This window comes from Adelges cooleyi, unplaced genomic scaffold (assembly GCF_023614345.1).
Source record: "Adelges cooleyi isolate 19-005CV unplaced genomic scaffold, UGA_ACOO_1.1 ACOO_flye_CR_arks_rails_tigmint_CR_PRNA_1, whole genome shotgun sequence".
In the NCBI taxonomy this organism is placed as follows: Eukaryota; Metazoa; Arthropoda; class Insecta; order Hemiptera; family Adelgidae; genus Adelges; species Adelges cooleyi.
Genome location: NW_026095751.1, coordinates 2646711 through 2667806, shown reverse-complemented (window position 1 = coordinate 2667806; position 21096 = coordinate 2646711). Strand labels below are relative to the sequence as shown.

General features: G+C 26.1%; 1 long non-coding RNA gene across 1 annotated transcript; it reads left to right on the top strand.

Moving 5' to 3' along the window:
• The first annotated feature begins 5477 nt into the window (after positions 1 to 5477).
• On the top strand, positions 5478 to 6560 carry LOC126833426 (uncharacterized). Its single transcript, XR_007684946.1, has 3 exons — positions 5478 to 5587; positions 6070 to 6131; positions 6449 to 6560. It is a non-coding gene; the product is annotated as an uncharacterized LOC126833426 (long non-coding RNA).
• Positions 6561 to 21096: the final 14536 nt, after the last annotated feature.

The window sequence follows — 21096 nt, the reverse complement described above, 5'->3', positions numbered from 1 at the left end:
AAATATTTGTTAAAAAATGTTGTCTGAATACATAAAACATTAAAAAAAATTATAGTATTTAAATACTCTATAAACCTAGTGAATAATAACATAGACTGGTGATATTAATTTGAGACACGTTATTTCTCTAATAATAGTATTTACATTGTGTATTACAAAAAAAATGTAATGATTTTAGCAATTGGAAGACATTTATGATGCGGTACTAGAATATACTCAAGCCACAGCCCCAGTTAAAGCAAGATTTTGCTTAATTAATAAACGCGAAAAATCGAATCACCAAAATATCAAATTGATATTTAACGACTTTCCGGGTACGATACATAATAATAGTTTAGTACAATCTATACGCCTAAAGACCATCATGGGCTCTCTCAAAAAATTTAAATTTTATTTTATAATCAAATGTTTTTGTATTTGCTATACCGTAGTATGAAAGAAAAACACAATTAGATTATTGTAAATAATAATATTCGCTGATGTTTATTATGAAACCCAATTTACACGAATTGGACAATCCCCACCATATATACATTTATATAAACTGCTGATACGTAACAGTATTATCAAGACGCGTGAGACTGAGTTATTAGTTTCAGTGTTTGACACCGTCTGTATGCAATCAAATGTCATCAGGGCCTCTATAAAACCTAATGATATCAGTGATATGTATTTTGTTCACATTGATGTTTGACATAAATTATTATTATCGATAAGTAGTATGTTTTTTACAACATTAACGAGGAGTACATAAAGTGTTATGCAAAAATACGATTTTTAATTATTTAAAAACTAAAAAATTGGAAAAAATAATCTATTATGACCAAATAATATACACAAAAACGCAATAATAATAAATGCAACCTGTTAATTCGTTAAATACTAATATAGTTTGTTAAATTTAACATGAATATTTTTATATTGATTTATAGATATTCGTTTGTCAATAGAGGAATTTAAAATACAAATGAATTATATTAAAGAAACATTAAATATATCAAATTTAACTGATGAGGTAACTTTACATTTTTTTTTATATAATAATATATTTATTTGCAATTAATTCTATGGTGTACGTAGATAACATAACTTACTTTAAAGTAAAAAAAAAATAAAACAAAATTGTTAAAGGTAAAAATTGCTTTCCTAATATCTTATGGTAGAGAGTTTAACATTTAACTTATGCTATTTACAGTTATTTTAATAATTTGGTATAAGTGTCTTACCTGACCTCAAACAATTATTCCGTAATTCATAACTGATGGGACGAGTGATTGTAATATATATATAAAAAAATTTGTATATTGTGTTGGTTAATGCATTAATATGACGTTTCCATTTAAATTTACTATCTATTATTATAGGTAATTAAGTTTAATTACAAATTCTAGGCGATACAATTTGTAGAGGGTATTATCTTTAAAAATAATTTATAAAATACAATGCTTTTTTGACATCAAAGAATATTCCTAGAACTTTGTTTTTATGTTACTATCGCCACGGTTTGCACGGATAAAATTATTGATTTAAAAATGAAAATAATGCGTCATCGGTTGATCTGTTTGTTATATGGCTAATTTTTTTTTTTTTTAATCAAATATTATTATTCAAAAATTGCATTATTCTCTTTTTTAATCATTTTTGATAAATCGTTATGGGGCGATAGTTTCTACAATATGCGGGGTGAATAGTTTTATAATTATGGTGATCATTTTATCTCGAGCCCCTCAATATCTCATTGGGTTTAATAAGTAATTTTTTTTTATAATGTTTTCGTACAATGTGATCTCAATTTTTTTAATTGTTTTTTTTTCAATCCACCCTTCTAACTAAATGGTAACGCATACATTTCACTAACTTTTTAAATTGAGAATAATGTACCAAAGTATTTGACTGGTTGATAACCAGTTTTGAATAATTATAACTAATAATCACTAAGTGATGAAAGTTTAATTGTTAAGATGGGAGGGTAAATGCGGTTGGGAAGTGCGCGTAGATAAAAGTAATTTATATACTCCGACTTTCCTACTGCCCTTAACTATAAACTTCAATAACTTCAAAAATAGTAAACAAAACTGGTTATCGACCAGTCAAAATTGTTAGTACATTGCTCACAAATCAAAATGCTTACAGTGGATACGAAATGTCTTGGATCCATCTTCTTCCTTTACCAGTATTTCTGCATTGCTGGTCCAGATATACTTGTATTGACTTTACATTGGCTTCTAGCTTTAGATAATAATTCTTCTTGGCTTGTTAAGTATTTCGTTGACGAAGATTTTTTGGCCGGCAGACCAATCTTTTACAATCATATAAGGGTCATTCCACGCAAAATTAGATAATGGGTGTGCGACTATATTTCAAAAAATATTGAAATTTTTCATCATTCATTATTTATAGGTCTGATGACAGAAAACATGTTCACGACTCTGTAATTTAACTGCCGATAGTAGGATAGGCATGAAATTTGCACAGTTAAAATTGTAACTAAGTGTACAATAACCATATTTTAAAAAATATTTTTCATTTTTTAATCCTGGGAAATTTTTATTTATGTATTTTTCAAAAACATTTTTTGGGGCCAAAAAATTAAAAATTTCAATCCGATATTTTTTTTATATAAAATTTTAGTTATGTTCTTATGACCCATATCATCATTGAACCAATTTTTTTGCACTTCATTTACGACTTGAAACGAGTGGTTTGCTGAATACTACCAACTTTAATGACCCCAACGCAAATTTGACTAAACAAAAATTTTACAAATTTATGCAATACGAACTTAGAAGTTAGTAAAATATCTGGTAAAAGTTTGATGATGGAGAAATTATTCTAACATCAGAGGTAAAGGATCAAATTTTTCGGTTTACACTTACTGAAAATATACACAACTTGTGTTGTGGGTCTTAACACTTATGTTTAAAACCGTAAATTAATAGGGGGAAAAAACCTAGTGAATACTGACCTATATACTGTTATATACTGAAAAGTGGTAATAGTTTGAGACACGTTATGTCTGTAATAATAGTATTCACATCGTCTTTTAAAAATAATCATGTAATGATTTTAGATATTGGACGAAATTTATTCTACGTTACGAAAAGATGCTGCCGACAATTCAGTAAAATTTTACATATTTGAAAAACGTGCTGCAAAAATGTCTTATATCTTTAAACGGGATAACGGGATTAAAATTAAAAAAATTCCGGGTACGTTACATAATAACAATTATTAGATATTGTAGGGCGATATCTAATAGGTAGCGATAGGTAGAGCGTTTTTTTCTAACAATTTTAAAGAGTGATTATAATATTATAATATATGCAGTATAATGCTTGTAATATTATGCAGAAGTCGCCTGTAATGATAGTTAGCAAGAACAAGTTATACACATACATGTAACGCTTTTTTCTTAATTTTCTAAAAAAATATGTTACAAAACAATTTTATTACGGTTACACGAACTGAGATAAACTTTGAAATATGAATTTTATGACATTCACCATGAAATTTTATTTGAACACGATTTTAGAATATTTAAAACTAAATAAGTGGACCAATAAAATATTATTTTTTAATTGGCTTTTAATAATACCCGTTATAACAAAATATTGTACACAAAAACGCATTATAAATAAATGCAACTTATTAATTCATTACTGCATAACTTAGTTTGGTTAATTTTAATATCAACACTTTATATAATTTCTAGTTGGTAGCCATATGTCAAGAGAGGAATTAAAAATATTAATAGAAGCAAAAATATCAAATTTAACTGATGAGGTAATTTTCATTTAAATTTTTTATCTAATAGTATAATTATTTGCAATTAATTCCGTGGTGTACGTAGATAACATAACGTACAGTATAATATAAAAAAAATAAAAAGTTATACTATAAAAGTAGGAATTTTGAATGTGTGCAACCCTTCCATAAGTTAAAATCTTGTGGAGGAGAGTTGGCATAAGGCCATAATATGTAAATATATGATACATTAAAATAAATTATAATAATTAAATAATCTATAAACCTAGTAAATAATATACTAGAGATAATTCGGGACACATTATTTTTAAAATAGTAGTATTTGTAATGTGTAGTATAATCAAAAATATAATTTTTTTAGCAACTTGAAGAAATGTATAAAGTAGTACAAAAAGACGATAAAAGATGTGTTCTCAAGGTTTCAGTAGAAGACTACTTACGTAAGAAAAGCATTGGATCGAAGCATATACTATCTGAACAGGAAATCGAATATTTAACTAAAAGTTTGCCGTCGGGTACGTTGATTAGTAATAATTTAGTAAAATATATATTATGTGAACAACTAATAATATTATGCATAGATCGTTAGGAAGAACAAGTAATATAATTAATATAAACCGCTTTTATCTCGTTTTCTTTAGACTAATTGTAATTCATATTGAAATGTTAATTTTCGAAATTCCCATGAATTTTTTCGAAGCACGATTTTAAATTATTTTAAAAACTAAACAAGCGGAAATACATCATTGTTGTTTTTATATGGCTTTTAATAGTACCCACTACGACCAAATATTGAACACAAAAGCGCAAAAAAATAATCTGTTAATTTTTTACAGCATAATTTAGTTTGTTAAATTTTAACATCAATCATTTCTTAATGATTTATAGATATGTGTTTGTCAAAATTGCGATTTAAAAAAGAAATAAAAAAAGATGAGGTAATTTTGAATTATTCTATCCAACTAAATAACTCATTAAAAAAGAAATACCGTTTATTTAATAAACCTAATTCGAAACAAAATGATTTCTATATAATAGTTGTATTCACATTGTGTATAAAAAAAAATAATAATGTTTGAATTTACCTTAATTCCAATGATAGTATAGACTTAATTTTATGCTGTGGCCAAATGCTTTTTAACAGTTTATTATTATTTCGCATTAATCGGTTTGTTGGCAACATTCAACTGATCAGTTGAGTTAGTTATTTTGGATAAATTTAACCATTCATTTAATTGTGCTAGTTGTGAAACAATTTTAATATATTTGGATAAATGTTTGGTTACCCATTTTATAAAAATGCCATTATATGGATTTGTACCTTCAATGTATATAAATGTATCCATTATATAAAATATGGATGTGAATAAGTAATGAATACTTTTTTATACAACAATAAAATAATTTAGGTTTTTGATGCACTGGATATAAATATTATCATATAATAATTGTCCAGACCTAAAAACCTAAAAGACTTGCCTCAAAACATTTTATACATATTATATAAAAAAGCAACCGCTAGATCGCGCCACTTTTGCGTTACTATTGTGGCGCTATTTTGTATCGTATTCGAGCTGAGAGGCCAAGGATAAGCATGTTCCATTCTAAAACAAAATATAATGGTTTTAGGTATTGGACGAAATTTATGCTGGCGCCCAAAGATATTTGGCTAATGAATTGGTACGCCTTACTGAATGTCGTGAAAGTGGAATGTTGGACACGAATACCATACGACGCTCTTTTCGGAACAAATTACCTAGCCAAGAACCAAGTTACATGGACATTGATCAGATGACAGATGTAACAGAATTATTGCCGGCGGGTACGATGAATAATAATATTTTATTAAAAGATATTGTAAAATATATATGTGAAATGTGAATAACTAATAATCCCTTTGATATTTTACATAAATTACTATCAGTAGGTAGTGCGCTTTTTTAATAACATTTTTGAGGAGTACTTATAATATTATGCAGAAATCGTCTGTAAAGATAGATAAGTAGAACTAGTTATACAAATATAAACCGCTTTTATATTGTTTTCTTTAGACTAATTGTAATTAATATTTAAATATTCATATTACGACATTCCCATAATTTTTTTTTTTAGATGCAGTTTTATATTATTTAAAATTTGAATATGTGGACAACCAATTATTGTTATTATATGGCTTTTTAAGATACCCGTTATGACAAAATATTGTACTTAAAAACGCAATAATAATAAATACAACCCGTTAATTCGTTACAGCATAATTTAGTTTGGTTAATTTTAATATCAACACTTTATAATGATTTCTAGATATTCGTATGTCAAAAGAGGAATTTAAAGAATTAATAAAAAAACTAAAATTTACTGAAGCGGTAAATATGAATTTTATTCTATCTAAATATATCTAATTAAAAAAAAATAAGCTCTTTTATTAACCTAATTCGACACAAAAATATTTCTATAACAGTAGTATTAACAATGTGTAATAATAGATATAATATCTGAATTTATTTTATTAGCTATAACTTTTGTCTAAATCTATAATACATTTAAAAAAGATTATAATAATTAAAAACTCTATAAACTTAATGAACTGTATACTGGTTAGTGATATTTATTTGAGACACGTTATTTCTCTAATTATAGTAATCACATTGTGTATTAAAAAAAAAAAATGTAACGATTTTAGCAATTGGACGAAATTTATGATGCGGTACTAGAAGATTCTGTAGCCACAGCCCCAGTTCGAGCAAGATTTTGCTTAATCAAAAAACGCGTGGGAATGAATCATCAACTACATGGATATCAATTGATATTTAACCAATTTCCAGGTACAATGAATAATAATAGTTTAGTAAAATATACATATACAAACATACCTATCTCAAAGATTTTTTTTTTTTATAAACCAATGGTTTTGAGACCATGCTATTAATTTCAATATTTGACACCAAGAGGTCGCTGTGATACAATCAAATGTCCTCAGGGCCTGTAAAAAATTTTAAGTTATCTGTGATAAGTTTTTTGTTCCTCCTGAAAATTTGGAAAATCTGCGATTGGCCATGATAGTTTTTAGGCACCGATATATAAATAATTAATAATCACATTGATGTTCAATATAAATTATTTTAATCGATATGTAGTGTGTTTTTTACAATATTACTGAGGAGTACTTATAGTGTTTTGCAGAAATTGTCAGTAAAGAAATTTAGGAAGAACAAGTTATAAAAATATAAAACGAATTTATCTTGTTTTCTTTAGACTAATTGTATATAATATCAAAATGTTAATTTTCGACATTCCTATGAATTTTTTGAAACACGATTTTACACTATTACATAAATTAAAAAAGCGGACCAACAAAATTATTTTTTTTTAGATGCCTTTTAATATTACCCGTTATAAAACGCAATAATAATAAATGCAACTGGTTAATTTCTGACATAATAATATAGTTTGTTAAATTTTAACATGAATATTTTTATAATGATTTCTAGATATTCGTTTGTCAATAAAGGAATTCGCAGTATCAATGGAAATAAAAGAAATTAAATTACCTGATAAGGTAATTTTGCATTTTTGTTGTATCTAAAAATATATTTATTTATTATTAATTCCGTGTTGTACGTAGATAACATAACTTACAGTATAAGATACACACAATAAAATTGAAAAAAATAATATATTTAATATATTAATATATTAAAAAAAATTATAATAATCAAATACTGTATAAACATAGTGGATACTAAGATATATACTGTTATAGACTGAGAATTAAAAATAATTTTAGACACATTATATCTGTAATAATAGTATTCACAATGTTTAAAAAAAATGTAATGATTTTAGGTATTGGATGAGATTTATTATACGTTACGAGAAGATGCTGGAAAAGATTCAGTTAAATTTTACATTATTGAAAGAAACATTGAAAGGACTAAAAAGGACATTGGGTTTAAAATTGAAAAAATTCCAAGTACATTAATTAATAATAATCATTAGATATTGTAAGATGGATTTGTGAAATGTGACTAGTAATCACTTTACCTTTTTACAACAGAGCGCTTTTTTTCAATATTTCTGAATAATGCTTGTAATATTTTGCAGAAGTCGCCTGTATTGATAGTTAGGAAGAAAAGTTATACACATACGTGTAACGCTTTTGTCGTAAGAGGACGTCTCACACTCGTTATTTTCTTCTTAAAACTCGCCTTGAGCAGATTAATTAATTGATTAATTTGATTGATTAATTTTACAAAGGCTGTTATCAAAACTAAGAAACTAAATTTTCACATAATATAGACAACTACATTGTCTGTGCTCTACTAGGCCAATTGTTTTAATATTTCAGAAAGGAATTATTTAAGAAAGGAATTTTTTGACTTTTTTAAAAATGATATAGAGTTGGTTGCATTGGGTATATCGAAAAAATAAGGATGCTGGAACACAGATAACTTTTTCTTAAATAACATGTATGAATTTCTTTCCTTAACTATATATTATAAAGCCTGAAAAAATCCAATCTGCGTAAAACTGCTTTAGTGGGAAAAAAATTGTAATTTTATATCCTATAGAAATTACTGTGATAGTCTGACAAAAAAGTGTGTCAATCAACAAAGTATCCTAAATACTGTATTCATAAGTGTACGTTATAGTTCAAAATCTTAATTAAGATTTTTGGAAAAATTGCTTATACTTTACTCCTTAAAAATGGGTGGTGTGACGTCGTCTTCATTGTCTATTAACATTGAAATATTAATTTTATGACATCCACCATGACATTTTTTTTAACACGATTTTAATTATTTAAAAATTAAACAAGCGGAACTACAAAATTATTATTTCTTGATGGCTTTTAATAATACCTTTTATAGCCAAATTATACACAAATTATTCTACACAAAAACTCATTAATAATAAATGCAGCCTGTTAATTCATTACAGCATAATTTAGTTTGGTAACTTTTAATATCAACACTTCATAATAATTTCTAGACATTCATATGTCAAAAGAGGAATTTAAAGAATTAATTCAAGCAAAAATAGAATATTTAACTGATAAGGTAATTTTACATTTTTTTTATCTAATAATACATTTAATTCCAATTGATTCCGTGGTGTACGTATATAACATAACTTACAGTATAATATAAACAAAATTTAATAAAAGAATTTGTAATATGGGCAATCCTCCTATGAGGTAATATCTTGTGGTGGAGAGTTTGACTTATGTATTATTTTAAAATCTAAAAATATTATACATTAAAAAAAATTATAATAATTAAATAATATATAAACCTATTAAATAATAATCTAGACATAATTAGAGAAACATTATTTCTAAAATAGTAGTATTTGAAATGTGTATTAAAAATAAAATAAAAATGTAATTATTTAGGATCTTGAAAAACTTTATGAAGCAGTACAAAACGACGATACAGGATATGTTATCAAGCGTTTAGTAAAAGACTACTTACGTAAGAAAAGCATTGGATCGAAACATATACTATCTAAACAGGAAATTCAATATGTAACTAAAAAATTGCCGTCGAGTACGTTGAATAATAACAATATTTTAGTAAAATATATTGTAAAACATATATGTGAAAAACTAACAATATTATGCAGAAATCGTCTGTAAAGATTTTCAGGAAGAACAAGATCAACAAATATAAAACGATTTATCTTTTTTCTTTAGGCGAGTTGTAGTTAACATTGAAAGATTCATCTAACGACATTCTCATACATTTTTTTCAAACACGATTGTAGTTTATCTAGAAATTAAACAAGTGGATAATTAGAATAATTGTTATTAGATGGCTTTTAATAATATCAGTTTTGACCAATTATTATACATAAAAACACAATAATAATAATTACAATCTTTTATTTTGTTACATAATAATATAGTTTGTTAAATTTTAACATGGATATTTTTACAACGTTTAATAGATATTCCTATGTCAAAAGAGGAATTTAAAGAATCAATGAACATACAGTTATTCAAATTAACTGATGAGGTAAAAATGAATTTTTTTCTGAATATATGATTCATTAAAAAAAAATATATATAATCATAAATACTCTATAAATCTAGTGAAAAATTACTACATTTATTTATGTTATAATAGTTACGACGTTGTGTATTAAAAGAAAAATGTAATGATTTTAGCAATTGGACTACACTTTTGAAGGTATCATAAGTTATGTTGACGGACTATATACAACTTACAGTAGTTTTGATGGTAAAAAGGTGGACAAAGTGTTCATAGAAAGCTACTTAAGAGACAACTTATCCAAATATAGTCTAACCGTTGGTACTTTGACTCCTATAATAAAAGATCTATCGCCAGGTACGACACATAATAATAATTTAGTAAAAGATATTGTAAAATAATATCTATGTAAAATGTGAATATCTAATAATTACTTTGATGTTTTGCGTAAATTATTTTCGGTAGGTGTTTTTTTTTACAATATTTTTGAGGAGTAGTTAGATGGCTTTTGATAATACCCGTTATTAACAAATATTGTACTTAATAATGTATTTACAGTGTATTATAGTTTGTTAAATTTTGATGTGAATACTTTTATAATCATTTCTAGCTATGACAAAAAGCGAATTTAAAGATTTAGCGAGCTGGTGGTGGTTTTAAAAATGTTCCAATTCCAGGCAAGTATTTTTTTGTTTCCTTATAACTTATTGTTTTAGTTTATAATTTTTTTTGTATGTGATAACTAAAAATAAAACATGTCACATATTTTAGAATTGTCAAAAATTATATTTTAAGCTATTCAAAATATAGTATATACAAAAATAAAAGTTTGGTTTTCAGCCTTTCTAGGTGAAGAGCTTATGATATTATTTTGGTTTGTCAATGTTTATCGATTGTAGCTACGTCATTATCCAAAGAATATGCCATACACATTTAGTGCCATTATACCTTCTCGCCTATAATATTTTGTGGTACAACTGGTGTATTATGAAACTTTTACTGTTATTCTGTTGTTTTACATTTATTAAAATAATTCTAATTCGGTGTATGGATAAAACTAGTTTGAGGGTGAATTGAGTTTTGAATACCGAGAGGCAAATACCTGTCATTGGTCTAAAGTTGTAGTACATAAGCAGAGAAATATTTAACACGTGTATTGTTGAAATAATTAGATGTTTTCGTATAAAACTAAAAAATATTTACGTTACCTAAATACGAATTTATCGGTTTTAAAAAAAAGCAAAAAGCAACAAATATTATGTTACACATTTTATAAAAGCGATAATAAATTATCTGATTCACTATACGTATTTTCGGATATAAAACTGTAAAGTTATAGTAAAATTTTTATGGAATATTTTTTAGATCTATAGTTGAACTCTATAATGTTACTTTATAAATAGGTATATATTGACGAATCAAACAAGTATCGAAAACCAATCAGCTCAGAAACAGTAAACAAGTTCTTGTTTAATTTTACTTTTCTAAAAGTTTTGAATGAAACATGACTTTTTATTAACATTTTCTACTTAATCAAACCTATACGTTTTTATTACTTTAAGTTATAAAAATAATTATTTATGAAAAACAGTGACTTCCTCGACCGAAGGATACTACATTTTATAAATTTTATAATATTGTCTTACATTAAACTTTTTTATTTTTTTATTTCAGGGCTATAAAAATGACTTCAACTTTCTATCTTCATTTACTATATTCAAAACGTCAAACTATTTCATGTATTTAATTTAAGACTTTTTTAAAAAAAAATCGAAGCAGTATGCCGTTAGCTTGTTTTTTAATTTGTGTGTGTTTATTTTTAAAATTCTTATGGGTGTGAGGGTTATTTCTGTTTTAATAGATTACTGTACTATTTGTGTAATTTGTAAATGTTATATTTAAACATTAAGATTTAGTAAAAGTTGTAATCCAATATTGTATTATTGTTTTTTTTTATCAAAACCAAGCTGTTTTTTACAGTGACTATTGTAATGTAAACAAAGTTTTTGTAGGTACCACAAACTTTGAACATTTTAAGAATCTTCGTTTATTACAAAAACAATATGTATGGTTTTATTATTTATTTTTTTATTGAAAACGAGGAGTTTTTCTTAACATATTTTGTTTTGCAGTTGTGTTTGTATTTAAATGTTTAAACTATTTTGTTATACCTACATCAGTCAATGATGTTCCACTGTAAAGTTGCATAAAAATCTTTAATCTAATAAAACATGAGTGTTTAAAGGACCCTAGCATTTAAGAGATTCGTTTCAAATTAGTAATGACAGTATTTCTTTTTGATTTCTTAAAAGTCTTATCAATGTTTGTGTATTTTATACGCTTCATTTTATAGTAAAATTTTCGCATCAATTGTTGTTTTGGAAATGTATTATTGATAACATGTAAAACATTTATGACGGACTGCGATCTGCAAAAACGTTCAGTAAGGATTTAATGAACCAATTTGTTATATAAACATATATTCAGTGGTAATTAAATTCCATTTTCTTTGCCTGTGATTGGTCCATTAATATTTAATAAACCATTAAAATGATAAACTTTTTAAGCAACTTGGCGTCCTACTTTCAAAATTTAAATAATATAAATAACAGCTCTATAAGTATTAGTAAATGGATTCTCAAGAACACTTGAAAAACCGTGTGGTGTATAGCGTTTACCATTTGACAGTTCCTTTTTTATATATAACAAAATAATGAGGCAATTGTTATTATTATTGTCTCTTTTTGTAAACAATGAATGAATATAAAAAAAACGTTAAACGACTTATGGTTATATACAGAGTGTCATGTAAAGTTCTACCGAGCTTCAGATGATATATTCAGGATGCTCTATGAGTACAATAAATGGTATTCATTTTTTTTTCATTTTAAAATTATTTAAAATAGAACTCGTATCTCATTAAACATTTTCTTACGAAAAAATAATTATACCAAAATAACCTGTTACATATCAATTCAACAAGACTTTTTCTCCTGATTTCAAATCTGAAATTATTTTTTGTGTGAAAAATGGAGAAAAATTAATACCATTTATTGTGCCCACAGAGCATCCTGAATGTATCATTTGACGCTCGGTAGAACTTTCCATGACACTATGTAAATAGTATTTATAGTTTTATACAATTTTACCATTTTTTTTAACGTTGGCACTAAATGTGTATGGCATATTCTTTGGATAATGACGTAGCTACAATCGATAAACATTGACAAACCAAAATAATATCATAAGCTCTTCACCTAGAAAGGCTGAAAACCAAACTTTTTATTTTTGTATATACTATATTTTGAATAGCTTAAAATATAAACTTTTACAAGTCTAAAATATGTGACATATTTTATTTTTATTTATCACATACAAAAAAAAATTATAAACTAAAACAATAAGTTATAAAGAAACAGAAAAATACTTGCCTGGAATTGGAACATTTTTAAAACCACCACCAGCTCGCTAAATCTTTAAATTCGCTTTTTGTCATAGCTAGAAATGATTATAAAAGTATTCACATCAAAATTTAACAAACTATAATACACTGTAAATACATTATTAAGTACAATATTTGTTAATAACGGGTATTATCAAAAGCCATCTAACTACTCCTCAAAAATATTGTAAAAAAAAACACCTACCGAAAATAATTTACGCAAAACATCAAAGTAACTATTATTCACATTTTACATACATATTATTTTACAATATCTTTTACTAAATTATTATTATGTGTCGTACCTGGCGATAGATCTTTTACTATAGGAGTCATAGTACCAACGGTTAGACCATATTTGGATAAGTTGTCTCTTAAGTAGCGTTCTATGAACACTTTGTCCACCTTTTCACCATCAAAACTACTGTAAGTTGTATATAGTCCGTCAACATAACTTATGATACCATCAAAAGTGTAGTCCAATTGCTAAAATCATTATATTTTTCTTTTAATACACATCGTCGTAACTATTATAACATAAATAAATGTAGTATTTAATAATTATATATATTTTTTTTAATGAATCATATATTCAGAAAAGAAAAAAAAATCATTTTTACCTCATCAGTTAATTTGAATAACTGTATGTTCATTGATTCTTTAAATTCCTCTTTTGACATACAAATATCTATTAAACGTTGTAAAAATATCCATGTTAAAATTTAACAAACTATATTATTATGTAACAAAATAAAAGATTGTAATTATTATTATTGTGTTTTTATGTATAATAATTGGTCAAAACTGATATTATTAAAAGCCATCTAATAACAATTATTCTAATTATCCACTTGTTTAATTTCTAGATAAACTACAATCGTGTTTGAAAAAAATGTATGAGAATGTCGTAAGATGAATCTTTCAATGTTAACTACAACTCGCCTAAAGAAAAAATATAAATCGTTTTATATTTGTTGATCTTGTTCTTCCTAAAAATCTTTACAGATGATGTCTGCATAATATTGTTAGTTTTTCACATATATGTTTTACAATATATTTTACTAAAATATTGTTATTATTCAACGTACTCGACGGCAATTTTTTAGTTACATATTGAATTTCCTGTTTAGATAGTATATGTTTCGATCCAATGCTTTTCTTACGTAAGTAGTCTTTTACTAAACGCTTGATAACATATCCTGTATCGTCGTTTTGTACTGCTTCATAAAGTTTTTCAAGATCCTAAATAATTACATTTTTATTTTATTTTTAATACACATTTCAAATACTACTATTTTAGAAATAATGTTTCTCTAATTATGTCTAGATTATTATTTAATAGGTTTATATATTATTTAATTATTATAATTTTTTTTAATGTATAATATTTTTAGATTTTAAAATAATACATAAGTCAAACTCTCCACCACAAGATATTACCTCATAGGAGGATTGCCCATATTACAAATTCTTTTTTTTTAATTTTGTTTATATTATACTGTAAGTTATGTTATATACGTACACCGCGGAATCAATTGGAATTAAATGTATTATTAGATAAAAAAAAATGTAAAATTACCTCATCAGTTAAATATTCTATTTTTGCTTGAATTAATTCTTTCAATTCCTCTTTTGACATATGAATATCTAGAAATTATTATGAAGTGTTGATATTAAAAGTTACTAAACTAAATTATGCTGTAACGAATTAACAGGCTGCATTTATTATTAATGCGTTTTTATTTAAAATATTTGGTCATAACGGGTATTATTGAAAGCCATCTAATAACAAATAATTTGGTTTGTCCACATGTTTAAATTTTAAATAATCTAAAACCGCATCTAAAAAAAAAAAGTATGGGAATGTCGTAAAATGAATAATTAAATACTAATTACAATAAGTATAAAAAAAATTATATAAAAGCGGTTTATATTTGTATAACTAGTTTTTCCTAGCTATCTTTACAGACGATTTCTGCATAGTATTATAAGTACATCTCAAAAATGTTATTGAAAAAGCACACTACCTACCGAAAGTAATTTATGTAAAACATCAAAATGATTATTAGTTATTCACATTTCACATATTATATATTTTTCAATATCTTTTAATAAAATATCATTATTCATCGTACCCGTCAGCAATGGTTCTGTTACATCTAGCATTTGATCAACGTCCATGTCATCTAGTTCTTCGCTAGATGATCTGTTCCAAAAAGAGCTTCTTATGGTATTCCTGTCAAACGTTCCACTTTCACGCCATTCAGTAAGGCGCTCCAATTCATTAGCCATATATCTTTGGGCACCAGCATAAATTTCCTCCAAAACCTAAAATCATGATTTTTGGTTTTAGAATGAAACGTGCTTAACCCTGGCCTTTCAGCTCGAAACCGACACAAAATAGCGCCTCGAAAGTAACGCGATCTAGCGGTTTCTTTTTTATTTAATTTGTATATACATTTATACGTGTATAAAATATCTTGAGGCAAATATTTTAAGTTTTTAGATCTGGACATTACATTAGGTGTTGAGCCAGCAACGCTCTAAATGCCTCAACTCGGGGCCCCTGGTTTGCCAAGCCCGTAACACTAAGTGTCTCTCTGGGGGAATTTCTATACTTTCATATGTAATAATTTTTAATATGTGACCTCCTCCGACTCAATATGTTTTTTTTAAATATTCAAGTGTATTATAAATTATTAAGTATATTATTTACAAAAATACCAAAATTCATCTATAATACAAGCATTAAGATCTACTTACTACTACCGAATAAATTCATAATAACTTTGATCGGGAGCATTAAGCCCAGGAATCAATTACAAAAATAAAATACCAGAGTGTTTGTCTATTATAAAGTACTCGTGTTAGAAGTAAAACTCCTTTTGGTATTTTTTTTTCATGAAAAAAGTTGACATGACCTCCGCTACATGGAAGTACCTAGAAATATAAATATGTCTTAATATACAAGTATAGGATCCCGTTACATTTCGGTTCTTTTCTTATATCAAATAATTATAATAAGTTAGCACAACAGAAATATTGTAGCTTCTTTTGTTTTAGTAAAAGAATTTGTTTAAAAGAAGTCATATAGCTAAATAATAATAACAAATAGTTATGCAGTTAATAAAACCCAATTTTTAATTTTATCTATAACAGTCACTCTAAAACTAAGATAAACTAGATAAAAAATATTTTGGGGTAATAATTCGCTACCCAATGAAAGTCAAATAAAAATGAAACTTTTTAAAACATTTCCAGTAAGCCGTCTTCTTTGATTCCTAATATGTGTAGAATTTAAGTTTGTATATTCTGCAAAAAATATTAAATTACTGTTGTAAAAAAAAAATAATCAAGTAAAGTTGAAACACAATGTCGTTGTTGTGGCCGCGGTTGATTCCGGTGGCCACAGATATTACACTTGATAATAATAATGTGATGTTCATAAGCAACTTAAGACGTTCCACACCTGGCGCAGTGGACACCTCAGCTGCCGCGTGTTAAGCTGTGTCCGTTGCCGCTTCATCCCGGATGGGTGACCACTTGCATGGCAAAAATTATTGGCATTTTGAAAAATAATCTGCAGGAGAAGCTGTAAAATTGTCGTTACTAATTAAAATTATTAATGTACTTACAATACTTAATGTACTAGTCTATACTAGCATTCATTAAAGCGCGTTGTATAGGCAATTTTTCACTATAACTTATCAGTAAGCTAACATTTTAAAACAAATGTATTAACGCGCATGAAAGAGGGATAATTTTTGGTATTTCATTTTTGTATACAACTTCCATAATGCATACAGGCTCTATTTTTGTATAAAAATAAATGTTTCTACTTAGAACAAAATTGTTTTAAACATGTTCCAATTTAAGTTTTGATAAAAACCATTGGATTCTTCAAAACATTTACAAGATACAGTAACAATAATACAACCTAGTAAGTAGGCGAGTAAGTAATGAAGGAGTAGTATTTGTCATAATAGGTATTCAATAATATACGGGTAAATTATGATATTGTAGGTCAAACACTTCAGTCTCAAATAGTTTAGTGCTAACATACAATTTTTAAAATGTTAGTAAAATTACTGTTATGGACATGATTTCTTTTTAAAGAAAATTAAATGACTGCTAATATGTTATTATTACATAATAATATATTCAATTTTTACTCACTACTCTCGCCTATTTTTGTTTTAAAAATAATAACTTAAAATGCATGTATAGGTCCTGTCTTATTTTTGATACATAGTTTATATTTTTTTCACCAATGGCGTTAATTGTTCACGCTAAAATTACAAAAAAAATATGTATGAGTTTTATAAGAGAAAATATACATCATACAAATATAGACTAAAACATTAAAAAAAACAGTCTTTTTTTTTTGTTACTTAAGAACAAACACTTAAGTCTTAGAATACAAATATATATTTTTTTCGTTATGCACTAGATTAAAATAGTAACATCAAAACACAATATATTCTTAGTATGAGTTTGATGAACAAAATCCAAATCCAGCGGGTTAAATAGAAATTTTTGTTTGGTTATTTATTTTTATTATTTTGTTATCAACCGTGGGTATAAATTATTATTCAAGCATTGAACAGTTGTCAGTTAGTATATTCTTATAATAAAACTTTTAACTTGGTAAACTGATTATAACATGAGAACCTGGTAGCTATTTCCACAAGCGTGTCACGATGGAACCTCCCTGCGATGTTGGATAGACAATATTATATAATATTTAACACTTCAATATTACTTTATATTTGTACCATTATTCATAAATTGACCAAACCCTGACGTGACCAATTCGACTACTAAAAAATTGATAATTTTTTTTTTCAATAAATATAGTATGATAAATTTAAATATAATAATATATAATATAGTATGTGTTTAAATCAATACAAAAGCAACAAATGTGATTAAAATCGTGAGTAACGCTGTTTATTATGAAATACATTAAATTGATGTACGGCTTGGATTTAAGTGAACAATAAAAATATTATTTAAATATAACAACAATACTATAATATTATTTTACAAGAATTATACAGTTGATCCCTGGTCTACATAGCATATTAGTTTTTTCAGTTGTTTTACAGGAATATCTATGTTATCGGTTCTTACATGACACCATATACCATCAATTTCCCTGTACACCTGTTCTTCGGGAATTGAGCATGTATTTGTTACGCTACAAGTTTTATTATCTTCATTATGGTCAGCTAATAACTGATGTGTTGGACATTTTGTACCAAAGAATAATGCTATATATCTACATATATATTTTAGTGGAACTTGATACAATTTTCTTTCTAAAAAAATAAAAACAATTTTTTTTTATAATTCGACAAAAGCGGCTTATTAGTTACTGCTTTTGTTTATGGTGCAAGACAAAACTACTTTACATGTCAAAAGGTCATAAATAACGATACAATATATATATATATATATTTCAAAGTTTCAAAGTTACACATAGGTGCTTCATAGAGTGGAATCATTAATAATGGATTATCTTAGGGCTCTATTATAGCACCGATTCTATTCTATTCTATTAATATTTATACGTATGATATGCCCGTTCAAGAAAAAACTATAAAACTATGAACTGGTTGAGGAGCCCGATAAAATGCCGCCAGAGTTTCACTTCCCTAGGAGAGAATGATCAATGCTAAATCGTTTTCGATGTGGTCGAGGTAGGTCTAATTACTTAATGACCTAATGGGATCTGAAATATTCTCCATTATGCGAAGCCGAAGGAATGGCACAAACGATGAGCCACATAGTTGAAGAATACACAGCTTACTCTTTTCCTGAAGGTAGTAGGGCAGTTCACTCATTAGAAGGAGACGCAGTCCGATGGTTGTCAGAATTGAGAGTAGAAGTTTAATTGCTGTGTCTTTGAATCGAACTTAAGCCTTTTTTATAGCTATTTAATGTCTAAAACATGGAAATAATTTTGTAAATGTATAATGTAAAAATATTGTGTAATATATTTTGTTGCTCTTAGACAGTTATATCATACGAATAAATTAAAAAAACCAAGGATCATAACATGATGAAAGGAACGAAAAAAATAACTTGTTTTCTGGTCCACCCTTGTATAGAGCATGTGTATAATATATAAACTATGTATTATAAATAAATGTAAAATATATAATGGTTTTTAAGTCATGAAAATTCTATAAAAAAAACGTACCTAATGCATGGATGATTTTGTTTCTTGAATTCTCTGTAGGAGCATGTCTTCTGTGTTCTAAAAGACTGGTCAAATTTTCAACATCTGCAAAAGTTAATTAATAACCGTGTTGATAACAATTAATAATAAAAATATAAAATTAACTAAATACTCATGATACTTTATTGTATTACATTTTAAAGAACTGTATAGTAATATTATTATTATAATTAACTGTATAAAGTTAATATAACACAATTTTTTATTTTATCTATAACAGTCACTCTGAACTTGAGATTTACTAGATAAATACTATATTAGGGTAATAATTTTGCAACCCAATACAAAACTATATAATTATTTACCTATTATCTGGCAAATTATATTTTTTAAAGCTTTTCCAATAAGACTTCTTCTTTCATTTCCAATCTGTGTAAAATCTAAGTTCGTATAATCTGCAAAAATTATTAAACAAATGGTGCTAAAAAAGAAATAGTTAAAAAAAAGTTGATACACAATGTCATTATATTTCAAAGAACTTTAATGAAGCTAAATTGTTGACAACCAGAATCGATATTGAATATTTGTACTATCTACAGATTGGCGAAGCGTTTGTTAGGAAACTGATTTTGGTGGTAATATCTTCTGAAGGGGTAGTGTTCCCTTCCATTATATGATCAGTCCACCATACACCTAACACCACTATGAGTTTTCATGAGGATAAACGCATAGCCTAACCTTAAACTATGTAAGTTCAGCATTGTAAAATGCAATATAAAAAAAACTACTATCCAAATTTACTAAATATTTGTATACATAACAAAGGAAACAGAGCATTATTTCAATGATTGTACCGGCAAACAATATTAGATAAAAGTTTTGGTTAACCTAAATCGTTTAGTCAGTAAATCGTTATATTCATCATTTTGTTATTCTCTGGTGATGTGATACAAATTCGTTTAAAAATACGATAAACCCTCACACTCCCCAACTGAAACAATCATTATTTTATTAAAATAATGATTTTACCTGAATTATTTTAGAAGAATAAAGCAAATTTAAATTGTAAAACAAGCAATAAAGCTATTTACGATTTTAGAAAATTACAAAAGTTACTTTCGAATGGAACATCAGGAACTTTAATTTCTAAAACATATAATAGTTCAAACAACAAAAAAAAAATAGGTACAGTTAATAAAATTCGGTTTTATCTAATACATTCTCTCTAAAACTGAGAAAAAATAGACTAATTAATTAACATACTAAATATTGAACAAAATCAAATTTTTGCTAACTTCAAATTATATCATTAAAATTACTTAAATTTAATTTGTGATGTTAAAGCTAGTTCATCAGTTTTCAAAATCGCTCCCTTAAAAATATTACATTTTCTATTTACTTAATTCATCTATTATTTCTTGATTTAATTCTTTATGCATTGATAAATGTGCTAAAAATAAAAATAAAATACATTTTTAGTCTAATAAATATTATACATAATATTTTTATCAATAAATTTATTAATGAATATGTATAGAGTGTGTAAAATGTGATGTATAAATGTATGGATACCATATTTGACGCCGAGGTATGGAAATTCTGAAATAAAAACAAACACTTTGAGAATATAAAGAATATAAAACAACTGCGTGGAGATATTTCCATAATAAGCAATAAAAATTATTACCCGGTGCAACGATTACATAATTCAT